Genomic DNA, 14410 nt, shown 5'->3' on the forward strand with positions numbered 1-14410 from the left:
CTCAACTCCTGTGCTGCTGGATTAATAATGAAACCCCAGTAGAGCCATGGATAAAACCATGCAATTCCAGGTTGCTCCCCTTGCTAAAAAGAGACTGAAAGCAGAAACCTGGTGCTAAACCAACACCGTGCTCCCCACTTCCAGCTGCCCTTGGGTGCGCACAAGGTTGTCGTGGCAAACGCACAGCCAAAAATACAGCATGGCGGGGGGGGGGGGGGGAAGGAGGCCTTTTTAATCCGATTTAACGCCCAAATCGAAGCAAGGCTGCGCATCGTTCCGGGCTTTAGGGTCCTCCTGCTGGCCCTGGGGAGCTTCCCCGAGGCGGGCTGGCGCCCGCCGCCGCCAAGCCGGCGGCTCCCAGACTACAACTCCCGGCAGGGCCGGCGGGGCCGGGCGGGGCGAGGGGCGGGCAGTGGGGCCCGGGGCCCGGCCGCCTCCCGGAGCCGTGCCGAGCCGGCCGCCTGCCTGCCTGCCCGCGGCCGGGCGGCGCCCCCTGCCCCGCCGCAGCGCCCACGGTAAGGCAGGGGCCGGGGCCCGGGGGAGGGGGTGCGGGGCCGGGCCGGGCCCCGGGGGGGGCCCCGCCGTCGGCCCCGCCGTCACCTGCAGGGCCTTCGGGGAGGGGTCGCGGTCCCGGGGGCCCTGCCGGCTCCCGCCGCGGGGGTGGTGTGTGTGCGGGGGTGTTTTGTGGCTCTAATGGAGCCTGGCTCCTGTGGGCAGCGTTTGGGGCTGGGTGGTGGTTAGGGCGGCCTCCGCCTGCTGCTTGCCCTCCCTGCTGTCCCTGTGTCGTCGTTGTCCTTCCCCCCCCCCCATGACACCACATCCCCCCCGTGGCACTGCATCCACCCCAACACCTGCCCTGCCTGCAGCCGGGTGCCAAGGTGATGGGTGGGTGGCGGTGGCATCCACAGCAGGACAAGGATTTGGACCCAAAGCTTCCCTTTGAGCGAGGTGGTGGTGTGCGTGGCCTCGGTGGCCGTGGGATCACATGTGCTCGTATGGTGTTTGTGCTCTCCAGCCCGGCTGCAGATCTGTGCCTGGCACCTGAGAGCTCACACGCTGGCAGTTTTCTTGTGAGCGGTGCCGTAAGCCTGGAGGCATGGCTGCTGGGCGGCCCTGGGGTCCCAGCACCTCAAAAATCAGTGCCTCCAGTCGTTTTTCTGGAAAATAAGGCTGAGAGGCATCCCTGGAGGATGCACATTTGCCTTACAGGAGGAGAGATGCAGAGCAAAACCTTCCTTGCCCCTTTTGCATCCAAGCTCGCCACAGCACGGCGTGTGTCATGCCAGTCTGTGGAGGCACGTACGGTGGTATTTCTGGCTGCCGGCTTGCTCCTGGCATGTAATCTGATGTGAGGGCAAGCCGTGGGTGTCCCCGGCCCTGAAATAGTGCAAATCTGGGGCTGAGCTTTGGGGATGGCTTTGTCAGGGTGGAAAGCAGAAGGGACCTTCCTGCAGAAACAGTTGCTCCTCTGAAATAGTAGGCTGTGTTCATTTGTCTGTCTGTGCTGCCTTTGCTCCCACATGCCGTTCCTCCTCCATTGCTTGGAGGGGTGCAAACTGCTGCCGGGAGTCACAGCCACCACTGGGACTGCTGTAGTAAAAGCCAGCCTTGTTGACAGCAACAAAAGGTATGGGAGGAGACACAAGGTACTGAGCTTCTAGGCTCTTCCTCTGGTGGTTTAATGCTCCTTCCACCTACAAACCTAAGAAAGCTTTCTGATGGTGGGTGCTATCAGAGCATCCAGTTACTAGCAGCGCAGCAGGGGATGTCATGTGTGTTGGAGAGGGAAGCATCACACTCTGCTTATGGTTCCTCTGGTCTTGGCATGCAAATGTTCATGCTTTGTCCCCACCACATGGAAAAAAACATTGTGTGGTGTAGGTTCATGTTCTTTTTCCTTGTAACGACCATAAAGGCTTAATTCTGCACTTAGCTGATCCTGAGGTCCAAAAGCAAAACCTTGCACTGGATTTTATTCCCTCAAGTCCAGAGTAAAATTTGTAGCCTGTTTTCTTTGGCAGAGATGCACATGTTTTCTGTTTTGGGCAGCTTGGGCTGTGTTTGTATTTAAAGCTCTTTCCCTCTGAGCTCTGGGCCTTCCTTCTGCAGAGCCTGCACTGGAGCGCTCTGAGAATTGACTGCGTCACAGTTAAAGTACTGTGGTACTAATAATGTTGTCCAGCTCTGAGGAAACATTTTTTATCACTTATAAAATCTCAAATTGCTTTTAAAGGGAAGCAAAGGAACAGCGGTTAGATGGTGAAGGTGATGTGGTAAATGATGAGTTTCAGGTGAGCAGCCCCCAGGGGCTCCCCAGCTGACAGGGCTGAAGGAGGCTAGCGAAATCGTTTGTGGAGATGAACTGAACACCAGCCCTGCCTCTGCAGAGGGATCTGCGAGAGGAGTGAGCTGTCTGAGGCATTTGGCGTGCTCTCACATGCTTGTTCCTGTAGCTGAGTCAGCCTTGCACACAACTGGGCTGGGAATTGTCTGTGGAGGGTTCCTGAGAGCTGTGACAGATCATGTGCGAAGCGTGGAAACATTCTCCACAGTGAGCCTTCAGTAAGGTCCTGTGTGTTTGTGAGGAGCTGTACCTAAATCTACAGCAAGGCCTATGGCTTCTGTGGAAGCTGGGGGCTGGGATCCTATATTTCAGGAGCTGTTTTGGGCACACTTAGCATATTGTTGGAATATTTCTGCTAAAATGCAGAGCAGTGGAATACTGCAAATTGCCTCATTGTTCTTCAGTTTAACAGAAGCATTCAGATGTTTACATTACACATGACGTTGTTAAGTTTCAGAGTTAACAGTCTGCTGGTGTGTTTGGGGTAGCTCTTCTTCAGGCTGGGGAAAGGACAACTGTTCCTATCTGGAAAATCTGCAATGTTGAAGCTTATAGGCAAGTAGTGTCCATAAATGCTTCAGGATGTCCTTGTGAAACTCCTTGGAGAAAGTACAGTTCTGCTACTGTAGTGCAATTAGTGCTTTATTGAGTCATCAGAAGGGAAGGGCTAGTGTAGCTAGCCAGTAATTTTATGTTTACTTGCGAGAGTGGCTGTTTAATTTACACTTGATATAAATTATATATATAAATGTATGTATCTATAGTCAGTTATAAAATGAATGCCTTGCTAATGATTATAAGAGAAATACATTTCCTGGTCAGTTCAGACTGAAACAGGGATTCCATTGGGTGTTCTTAAAGCTTTTGAGCATCTATATACTAGCTTCCATGCTGGAAAGAGAGGCTTTGTTTCTTCCACATCTGCCTTGGGCTGTCCCATGTTTGGTCTGGCTTTGCTGGCTCGGACTTGCAGAAAACGGATTCCACAATCAGTAAGATTGTAAAGTAGGTATGTTTATTCAGCGCTGGGCAGCACGGGGGGTAGTCCCGCCAAAGTCATGCGTGCCTGACGCAGCCATTTGCTGTGGTTATATGCAGCAAAGAATTACATATACATGACATTTCACAATGTGCCTATACATATTCATAACCTGTCCCCGCTTCATATTAAAATTAGTTCCAAGGGATCACTTCCATAAACTCCTCCCATCTGTGCTTGCGCAGTGTATTCTGGTGGTGGTCGTCGGGGGTCGTGGGGATGAAGGTTGATGACTCTTCCTCGTCACCGCTAGTTGACCTCTTGTCTTTGTGCAGGCTCAGTTGCTCCTTGGCTCTTGTCCATCCGCAGGACCAGTTTCTACCAGTTTCTTAAGACAGGCTCACTCTCTTATTAGGAGACTGACCTTGGTAAGGGGCCCAAGGCTTCTTGCTTTAGTTAATTTGCACAATGCACCATAGTTAGCAAAGACACTAAGTAGCATCCTAGTCTAATGCCGTCAGCACTCTATCTCTACTTGATAAGATTCTCCTAACTTCCTCTCAGCTCTGCGAAGCTACTGTTGCTGTGCTCCTACTGAGATCCCGAAAAGATGGCTAATAATGGAGATGGCGTCTCTGTAATGGATGTGAGATCTTTGGCTTTTCCACATTAGCTTTCAGGGCCTTCTTTGAGGTAGTCCATGGAGCTCCAAGGCTTTAGAGACCACAGGTGGATGAGGAGTAGTCTCGTGCTTCAGGAAAGCCATTGCTTCTGTCTCTGCACTCCTACAGGGCAGCCCACAGAATCGTCTAGGTTGGAAGAGACCTCCAAGATCACCCAGTCCAACCTCTGACCTAACACTAACAAGTCCTCCACTAAACCATATGGCTAAGCTCTACATCTAAACGTCTCTTAAAGACCTCCAGGGATGGTGACTCAACCACTTCCCTGGGCAGCCCATTCCAATGCCTAACAACCCTTTCGGTAAAGAAGTTCTTCCTAACATCCAACCTAAACCTCCCCTGGCACAACTTTAGCCCATTCCCCCTCGTCCTGTCACCAGGCACGTGGGAGAATAGACCAACCCCCACCTCGCTACAGCCTCCTTTAAGGTACCTGTAGAGAGCGATAAGGTCGCCCCTGAGCCTCCTCTTCTCCAGGCTGAACAACCCCAGCTCCCTCAGCCGCTCCTCGTAAGACTTGTTCTCCAGACCCCTCACCAGCTTGGTCGCCCTTCTCTGGACTCTCTCGAGCACCTCCATGTCCTTCTTGTAGCGAGGGGCCCAAAACTGAACACAGTACTCGAGGTGCGGCCTCACCAGAGCCAAGTACAGGGGCACAATCACCTCCCTAGACCTGCTGGCCACGCTGCTTCTTATACAAGCCAGGATGTTGTTGGCCTTCTTGGCCACCTGAGCACACTGCTGGCTCATATTCAGCCAACTATCAACCAGTACTCCCAGGTCCTTCTCTGCCAGGCAGCTTTCCAGCCACTCATCTCCCAGCCTGTAGCTCTGCTTGGGGTTGTTGCGCCCCAGGTGCAGGACCCGGCACTTGGCCTTGTTGAACTTCATACAGATGGCCTCAGCCCATCGCTCCAGGCTATCCAGATCCTCCTGCAGAGCCTTCCTACCCTCGAGCAGATCGACACACGCACCTAACTTGGTGTCGTCTGCAAACTTACTGAGGGTGCACTCGATCCCCTCATCCAGATCATCGATAAAGATATTAAAGAGGACTGGCCCCAGCACTGAGCCCTGGGGGACACCACTAGTGACCGGCCTCCAACTGGATTTGACTCCATTCACGACGACTCTTTGGGCCCGGCCACCCAGCCAGTTTTTAACCCAACGAAGCGTATGCCAGTCCAAGCCACGAGCAGCCAGTTTCTTGAGGAGATTGCTGTGGGGAACGGTGTCAAAACCTTACTGAAATCAAGGTAAACCACATCCACAGCCTTTCCCTCATCCACTAAGCGTGTCACTTTGTCATAGAAGGAGATCAGGTTCGTCAAGCAGGACCTGCCTTTCATAAACCCATGCTGACTGGGCCTGATTGCCTGGTTGCCCTGCAAGTGCCGCGTGATGACCCTCAAGATAATCTGCTCCATGAGCTTTCCTGGCACTGAGGTCAAACTAACAGGCCTATAGTTCCCCAGGTCTACCCTCTGGCCCTTCTTGTAGATGGGCGTCACATTTGCTAGCCTCCAGTCGACTGGGACCTCCCCTGATAGCCAGGACTGCTGATAAATGATGGAAAGCGGCTCGGCCAGCTCCTCCGCCAGTTCTCTCAGTACCCTCGGATGGATCCCATCCGGCCCCATCGACTTGCGCACATCCAAGTGCTGTAGCAGGTCGCCAACCATTTCCTCATGGACAGTGAGGGCCACATCCTGCTCCCCATCCCCTTCCACCAGCTCAGGGTACTGGGTATCTAGAGAACAACTGGTCTTGCTGCTAAAGACTGAGGCAAAGGCGGCATTAAGCACCTCAGCCTTTTCCTCATCTTTTGTAACTAAGTTTCCCCTCGCATCCAGTAAAGGATGGAGATTCTCCTTAGTCCTCCTTTTCGTGTTAATGTATTTATAAAAAAACATTTTTTGTTATCTTTAACAGCAGTAGCCAGATTGAGCTCCAGATGAGCTTTGGCCTTTCTGATTTTGTCCCTGCACAGCCTCGCAACATCCTTGTAGTCCTCCTCAGTGGCTCGCCCTTTTTTCCAAAGATTATAAACCCTCTTTTTTCTGCTAAGCACAAGCCGCAACTCTCTGTTGAGCCAGGCCGGTCTTCTTCCACGCCGGCTCGTCTTTGGGCACGTGGGGACGGACCGCTCCTGTGCCATCACGATTTCCTTCTTGAGGAGCGCCCAGCCTTCCTGGGCTCATCTGCCCTTCAGAACCGCCTCCCAAGGGACTCGGCCAACCAGCGTCCTGAACAGCTCAAAGTCAGCCCTCCGGAAGTCCAATACAGCAGTTTTACTGGTCCCCTTCCTGGCCTCGCCAAGAATAGAGAACTCTACCATTTCATGCTCACTCTGCCCCAGACAGCTCCCGACCACCACATCTCCCACCAGTCCTTCTCTGTTTGTGAACAGAAGGTCTAGCGGGGCACCTCCCCTGGTAGGTTCACTGACCAGCTGCGTCAGGAAGCTATCTCCCACGCTCTCCAGAAACCTCCTAGACTGCTTTCTCTGGGCTGCGTTGTGCTTCCAGGATATGTCTGGGAAGTTGAAGTCCCCCACAAGAACAAGCGCTGACGAATTCGCAACTTCTGCCAGCTGCCTGTAGAACTCCTCATCCGTCTCCTCATCCTGGTTTGGTGGTCTATAACAGACCCCCACCAGGGTGCTTGCCTTGTTGGCCTTCCCACTGATCCTAACCCATAGGGACTCAACCTTATCATTCCCAGCCTCAAGATCCACAACATCAAAACACTCTCTAATATAGAGAGCCACACCACCACCCCTTCTGTGCTGCCTGTCCCTTCTGATTTGAAGTACGTGAGAAACCGTAGCTGCTGCTTTCTAACATGCTGGAGAGAGCTTGGAGCACGTGACAAAATGAGAACATTGCTCGGAAAGCTAAAGGGAGGAGTTTCCAGGCTGAGTGTGAGCCTTGTGCCTGAGGTCTTTGCACCACTGGGGAGTGTGGCAAAGTATCTGTGCATATTTAAGGGGGATGCTGGGTTTTGGGTAGCAAACTGGAGTGACTGTATGAACTGAGTGGTTGCATGAAGTGCGTGCAGGGCAGGTGAGTCTGTAGGATGCTCTTCTGGGATGAAGAGCAGCTGGCTGGTGGAAATGCTCACTGGTGTCAGCCTGCCTTGGCAGAGGCACAGCTGGATGGTCCCAAAGCACAGGGCTTCGTTCACAGCAGCATCTTGTGGCTTCGGTCTGTGTGTGGCTCATCCCAAGCAGGCTGTACGTGCAGTGTATGGCCAGCTGCCTCCAGCCTCTTAGCAGGATATCAGCAATAATGAGTGCTTGGTGAGGCAGCCGAAAGCCAGGCTCCTGCCTGATGTCCTCCATACCCCTGTGCAAGCATCTGCTCTGAATTTTGCTCCCACATAAACCCTGGAGAACAGTGTTTTGCTTTGCTCTGGCGCTGATGCCACCCTGCTGTGCTGGCATTAAGCATAGCTTAGGTATTTTTAGCGGCTGCAAACTGTGAAATGCTGGGAGCCTGCTCCTGCAATATCAGACTTGTTTCCTACAGAGTCACGAGGGCTTGGAGGTTGGGCTGTGGCATTGGATGGCCAGATCAGAGACAGATGATGGCTCTTGCTTGGTACAGATGGTGAGGAAGAGAGGGGAGGAGGCAGGACAGTGAGCACATCCTCCCCTTTGGTCTTCCCTTCCTGTTTGCTTGCTCTGGTGTCAAACATCTGGATGTGAGCTCAGCCAAATTCCTGCTCTGGGGCTGCAGCTGGAGCCCTTCTAGCTCCTTGTGCTGTGCCTTGAGGCTGCCAGGGTGGGCAGAGCTGATGTCAGACCAACCTGGAAGGAAGAGACAGGTAATACAAAGCCTCCTGCTCCCTTTGTATGGAGAAAAGTACATGTGTACCCTGTATAGTAGTCACAGCGTGGGGCTGTTCTCTTTGTTCCTTGTCTCCAGCAGCAGTAACCTTCACTTACCGTGGTTAATTGTCGTGTATTGTCACGTTGACCTGAGTTACCTCTCCGAAAGCTCAGCCTGGGCTTCCAGGCTGCTTGCCGTTGGGAAGAAGTTTTCTTCTGGTTTTGATTAAGCTGGAGGTAAGACCTGGTGGCCTCATCCTGGAAGTCTGGGCTGAGGGAAGGTCTCCTTGCATAAGGTCCTGGAGTTGATTTGGTTCAGAAGGGAGCTCTGCTGAGAGCAGGGTTGGCCTCAGAGTCAAACCTGGCTGCTCAGGGCCTCATCCAGCTGAGCTTTGGCGCTCTTTCCAAGGATGGAGACTGCATGCCCTCTTGGGTCATCTGTTGGGTGTTAAGTCACGCTCACAGTGAAGGATTTATTTTCTTCCATCCTTTATTCTCTTATATCCCATCAGTTTCCCGTGCTGCAGCTGCTGATGGTCAGAGCGCAGGGTGAGCGGCTGCCATGGGTTGCTGCTGGAGGAGGCTTTGTGCTGCTGGTTTTAGCGGTGCCCCGTGCCCTGCTCTTGGCCCTCACCATGGGTTTTGTGGCCAGCCAGGGATGTTGCCACTCTTCAGAAACACCACAGTGCTCATGTGCGTGCATTTGAGAAAGGTTATTGCCAACTGACCTAATTATTATAATCTCACTCTTCCCTAGTTAGTGCAGGTTTCCTTGGCTCTCATGAGGCTTTCCCAGTTTCTCCAAGCTGTATTTTGATTTCTTGTCTCTCTTTTAATAACATTGTTCATTCACTCAAGCTATGCAAGCCAGATGCATTGAAATACTTGTGAATTGCCATCCTGCTGTGGTTCAGCTGCAACTCTTGGCACCTCGCTGGGCTGGCCCTGGAGCTCCACTGTGCCCAGCCTTCCAGGCAGCCCCCCTGTGTTTGTTTGCCTGTGGTCCTGCTCTTCGTCACAACCCTGTCCTCTTCCCCCTGCCCCAGCTGTACATCTTCATTGTGGAAATCCTCTCTTTGCCCATGTTACAGGTAAAAATCATGTATTGTCCCTCTGCCCTGCTCATGGATGTAGAGCTGTTTGCTGTCCATTTTCTTGTGCCTTCTGCAAGACCCCTGCTGCTGTCCTGCCCTCCCTGCTGTGGATGCTGCCTGCCCTACCTGACCCCTTTCCTTTGCAGAAGGGTTTATTTGGATACAGATATAGGCTGGTTAACTCTTAAAGGTGCCAAATTGTACTCCAGCAGGACAGGGATTTGCAGCACGTCAACAGGATTTAAGAGCAACTTCAACACGGATAAATGAAATGAAGCCTGCGGGGGGGGGGGAGGGGAACAGAACAACAAAACATCGCATCTTGGGGTGAGTTCTCTTCATTCATAAATGTCTGAAAACTGGAGAAGCAGGGTGTTTCCTGGTGTGGTCTGAGAGCCTGGCAGTGGCTGCCTGGCAGGCAGTAACCGTTTATAGCCTGGTGCCTCTTGCAGGGGCAGAGCTTACTGCTAAGCTCTCATGTTAAAGCACCTGATGGGGTTAGCAGAGGGCTTGAAAAACAGCAATTCAGCACCATTGTCCTGAAAACTTGTTTCCCCCCCCCCCCCCCCCGTCCTCTTCTATATCCAGTTCATCTTGGTTTGATGTGAAGAGGATCAGAGGAGCAGCGTGGAGGCATCAGCAGGGCTTTATCTGCGTTGGGGTTTCTGCGGCTATCGGGGTTATCTGGTGCAAGGTCTGGCAGTCTCTGTAGAGTAAATATTTTCTAGTCAGGTGGAGCATCCCATGTAGGAGCTCTTAAAAGCTAAACCAAAAACACTGCGAGGAGCAGAAAGCCCAAAAAAACTGGCCCAGGAGGGTTCCTTGCATCGCTACCGCTCCACATAGCCAGGGCTGCGTCAGTCCGCATGCTCTCCTGCCCTTTGAGGGGGAGTGTGGGTGTTTCCACGTCACTTTATTTTTTAAATAAGAGGGAAATATTTGATGCATGCCTGAGGTTCCTGTAAGTGTCTAACTGCTACCACATGCTAACTACAGTAATGCTTTGAATGACGTGTTCTGTGCTGGCGCTGCTGTGCCCTCTGTGCAGTGTGCTGGGGACTGGGGGTACCCCAAGTTAGCCTCAGTTGTCCTGAGTGCTCCTAAATAGCTGTCTATAGAAAAAATAAGTGATGGTGACTTTTTTCAGTTACTCGGCCTGTAGAAAAACTGTGGTAACAAAGATAGTTGTGAGGAATAAGAGGGTTTTAATTGCAGTCAATCAGAATAGAGCTGTTTGATTTCATTAAAACAGGAAACCAAATAACGTCAAGTTAAAGATGCTTCATTCAATCCAAAGCAAAATATGTTTTGATGTTTTTTTCACACCATTAAATGGAAAGCTGTGGAAACTGTGTATATCACTGTGAAACAAAAGCAAAAATCCTTTGTTTAAAAATACTAAACCCTGCAAAAAGAAAACTCCTTCCAACATTTTCTTCCCAGTGTTTTGGCTGAAATGACTTGACCAAAACTATTTAAAAGTCACAAAGCCAAATTGGGGTTTCTGGCAAACAAGTGATGGTGGTGTTTGTTTTTTTCCCCCTTTCTGGCTCTGTGCCATTAAATTATTTGTGTTTGTTGCAATGTGACTGTCAGAGGCTGTGTGGCTTCCAGGTGCTGACTTGCTGGGAATGGATTAAGATAGGTTAATGGCTTCAGCCTTTTGCTTCTGCAAAAGGGAATTCAGTTCCTCAAGTGACCGCAGGCAGCAGAGGTGCACGAACCTTCTCCCATGCTGGAGGAGAGGAGCTGTGGAGGCTGAACTGTGTAGCATGTGGGGGTCCTGGCCATGAGGCCCTGCCCTGTCTTCATTTCTTGGTCGTCTTGGGTAGGGTAAGTCAACATCTGCTACTCGGTGCCAGGTTTCACCTCTCTTTTTCTGGTGCAGCAGGTTGTAGTATTGGAAAAGCTTGGACATCTTCTGGCACTGCGGTATAGGGGCGCTGTGTCAGGGCGCAGAGGCTGGGGGGATGTTTGGGGCAGGGTGTCCCCATGGACCCTGAGTCCTAACTGAGCTCAGCGCTGCCGCAGACCCCTTCCAGGAGGGAATAGGAAGCACATCTTGGAAAAGAGAAGGAAATGAACTTCACACTTACTTGCGGTGTGTGTGTGTGTATTAGTAGAAGTTACAGGACTGACAGTTACCTCTGGTGAAAGAGACTGAGTTCAGGAAGGTACCTTGAGCTCGAGGTGTGGGATGTGAAGGCTGGGGAAAGGATTTAAATCCTCCTCCTGCATGGGGTTGTTAGGACTGCTCCTGTGGAGGAATAGGGGAAGAATTGCTTAGAAAGCCAAAACTGGTCCCCACAATGGTGTAGGGCATCACGTTTGCTGGCTGAAGAAGAAAACTCCAGTGGGAGTGGGAAAACCCTGCACCAAGCCCCAGTGTTTTGTGCGCCATCCAGTACGCCAGGCACTACCTCAGCAGTGGCATTTGTTAGTGTCACTCCCACTTTTCTCGTAGTCTCCAAGAGCTTATAAGAACTCTGTGCAGCTAGGTGCAGGGTTTGTTTTCTTGACCATCCCTACAGTGTAATTTATTCCAAAAGTGCCTTCTCCACTCTTGTTAAGCTCAGCTGCTTCATTTGTGGCCTGTGTGTCTGGTGTTAATACAGCTGTTTCACTCAAATTACCCTTTACCTTTTTCCTGTTTTTTTGTTTTGTTTTGTTTTTAATTTTATCCAGAGCTAAATAGTTTGGGCTCTTTATTTGTCTCTCTGAGGTCAAAGGTATGTGAATAGCAGGCTTCCTGCCGCAGCGTTTCTGCTGAAACTGCAGATGGTTCTCCCCTTTGCTGCAGTCACAGTCATCCCCCCACGTTCTTGCTATGATTAACTTCAGCACTGTTAATCCCTGGCTGTAAGCAGAGGTTGGCCAGGGCAGTGAGGCTCGGGAGGGAACTTCCTTGGATGCTGACAGGTCCCCCAGTCACTGTGTGGGGAGTGGGCATGGCTGGGTCTTGGTCAGATTCCTCGGGGTGGACACAGCTGTCCTGAAGGTGGATCTTGTTGGTCTTGGATGTCTGCGGGTGGTCCTGGGTCTTCCAGTCCTTACCCAGCCCTGTAGGAATTGCGTATCTGGTTGGGTCATGAGGCACAGCTATCAAAATAACTATTTCTGGCATTATTCCTGACCAGGCTGTGTTTATGGGGGGGGGCGGGGGGCAATCTCGGTGCCTTCTTGTCATGTTTTTCTTGATCCTGTTTCTCTTGAGCTGCAGGGTATTTACTCAATGCAGTTACCCCAGAGGCACTCTGAAAACTAAGACCAAACTTGTGGTGCTCCTCTGCTCTCACCAAGCCCCTCAGGATCCCCGGCACATTCCCTGTGGCTGGGCTTTGTGGTGCTCATCCGTGCCCTCAGAGGCAGTCAGCATGTGGTGTGGAGGGCAGAGGCTGTTGTTTGCAGACTGAAATTGATTCTGGGGTTTTTGGGCATGGGGCTTGGCGTGCAGCACAGGTGCAGTGGGTGCTTGGGTCCCTGTGAAATGGAGTGTGCGGCTGCAGAAGTAGTTGAGAGTGAGCTCTTCTGTCCCCCAAAATGGGCAAGTTTGGGGTTCTTGTCCCAACACACAACTCAAAATGTGGAAAAAACAATAGTGAACAGGGAAGGCAGCCCATTTGGGCTGTCTCCGGGCATTCCCTGGGCAAGGCAGGTAAATGCCTTCCAGCTGTGCTCTGAAGTGCATGCTTCTCTTGAAAAGCATGGCGTGCAGCTGCTGAGTTGGCTGGCAGCACCCATCCCAAGTGTCACCCACATTAGGCTGCTCAGCCTTTCCCAAAATGCTCCTTTTTCCACTCAAGAGTTAGTCTGCTTGGAGGCGATCAGAGCTGCTTCCCTAAGCCTGCCAGACTTGACCTTGGCTGTGCAGCGAACAAACAAGGAGGGGGTGCCCAGGCACGGTGACGGTTCTGCCTGTTCCTTCCTCACCACGAGCCACATCCATGTGAGTGTGAAGCCAAAAAAGCTGCTGGTTCATGTCTTCTGGGACACTTACATTGGTCAGTCCAGCTGCAGAGGTGAACATGTGGCTCACAGTACAGAGTCCCCAACCCCAGTGTTGATCCCTTTGCTTCTGGCACCGGGGTTTGGCCGGATGGGTTTCAGCCCGTCCTTGGAGGACAACTGGAGGGGAGTGGGTGTCCTCTTGCCAGGGGTCCCGTCCTGGTAGGAAGCTCAAAGGGCAGGCTGCACCTCTGACCCTGCTGGGAAGGAGGCTGCTGGCATGAGCAGCACCAAACCTAAACCCCATTGTTTTTAGGAAGTTGTGATGTCTGTGCAGCTTTGTGTGTATGCAACCGTTGCAGGGTCTTTGGGGTTTGTGTTGGTGGTCTGACCGCAACCTCTCTGCGTTGAGTCTGGGCATGGTCCAGAGTTGTGAAATCTGATTTATTTATTTATTTATTTTAACAGAATTGAAATCTGAGTTTTTAAACAGAATTCATCACTCCTATCAACCCCAACCGGGTTGATCTCATGCTCATCTCATGATGTCCTGGAAGTACCTTTCTCAGGGTGGCACGTCACCCTGGTTGGATGGGCTAAGCCCATCCCATGCATGCCAAAATAATGGTGCTGGGAGAGAAAAGTGAGGCCTGGGGCTGAAGCTGAAGCAGAGCTTTGTAGGAAGGGGGCATCTAGTGACAGGGTGGCCGGGACAGAGGGTGACATGGCAAGATCTGCAGCGACAACAGTGGCTGCCGGTGCCTCCTTCCAGGAGCAGGGACTGCAGGCAACGAACAAATGGCCTCAAAGATGTATTTGTAGGGACACACGTGCTTCTAACCGGTTAGTGGCAATAATGATGTTGACAAGCAAAATGCGCTCAACCTGTTTGTCACCTCCATTTGCTTCATATTAATGAAACCTTCCTGTCCCTCTCCTGTCCGCTGGGGCTTATCCGAGCCGAGCTACATTTACCTTTTAGCAATCAAAGCCAACGATCCCCTGGGCTATCGATAAACATTGCCACGCAAATGCAGCATCATTACCCCTGGGATTCAGTGGGCTGCTCATCACTCCTGTCCCCTCGCTTGCCCTTCAGCACTGGAGGTGTCACTGTGGGGACGTGGTGGCTTTTGGGGAGACGTGCAGTGGCTGCTCTGCTGAGTGTGAGTCTGGAAGTGATTGCACAAATGCTCTTGCAGCCTCAAAACCGAGGCTGGTGGCTGGCCAGTAACGCATTAAAATTCCTGTCTGGGGAGTTTTTCTGCTTGGTGTTTGTGTGGCTGGGTTCTTGAAGGACACATTGTCATGGTGGGTTGGTTCAAGTGAGAGGAGTTGCTCTGCGTGCCACCACCTTGCAGATGACAGCGAGCTCTGCCACCTGGCATTGCTGGCATGGTCCTCACTGATCCCTTCCAGAGAGCTCCTCTTGTGCCCTGGGGTCCTCCAGTGCTCATCAGAGCCAGGCTTTGATGCTGATAGCACCGACCCCCTGCCTGGGTGGGGGTAACTAGCGATGTGGTGGTGTGATGT

At 52.0% G+C, this 14410-nt stretch overlaps 1 protein-coding gene across 5 annotated transcripts in view; it reads left to right on the forward strand.

Moving 5' to 3' along the window:
- The first annotated feature begins 358 nt into the window (after nt 1-358).
- The window catches only part of LOC310888951 (CBP80/20-dependent translation initiation factor-like), a 147262-nt gene continuing 133210 nt past the window's right edge, over nt 359-14410 (forward strand). For all 5 annotated transcript variants that reach the window (XM_083852617.1, XM_083852619.1, XM_083852618.1 and 2 more), the window contains exon 1: nt 359-515. The gene's annotated coding sequence lies outside the window, so the exon portion shown is untranslated. The remainder of the gene's footprint in view (nt 516-14410) is intronic.

The sequence above is a fragment of the Anser anser genome, assembly GCF_964211835.1.
Source record: "Anser anser genome assembly, contig: SUPER_W_unloc_7, whole genome shotgun sequence".
Taxonomy (NCBI): domain Eukaryota; kingdom Metazoa; phylum Chordata; class Aves; order Anseriformes; family Anatidae; genus Anser; species Anser anser.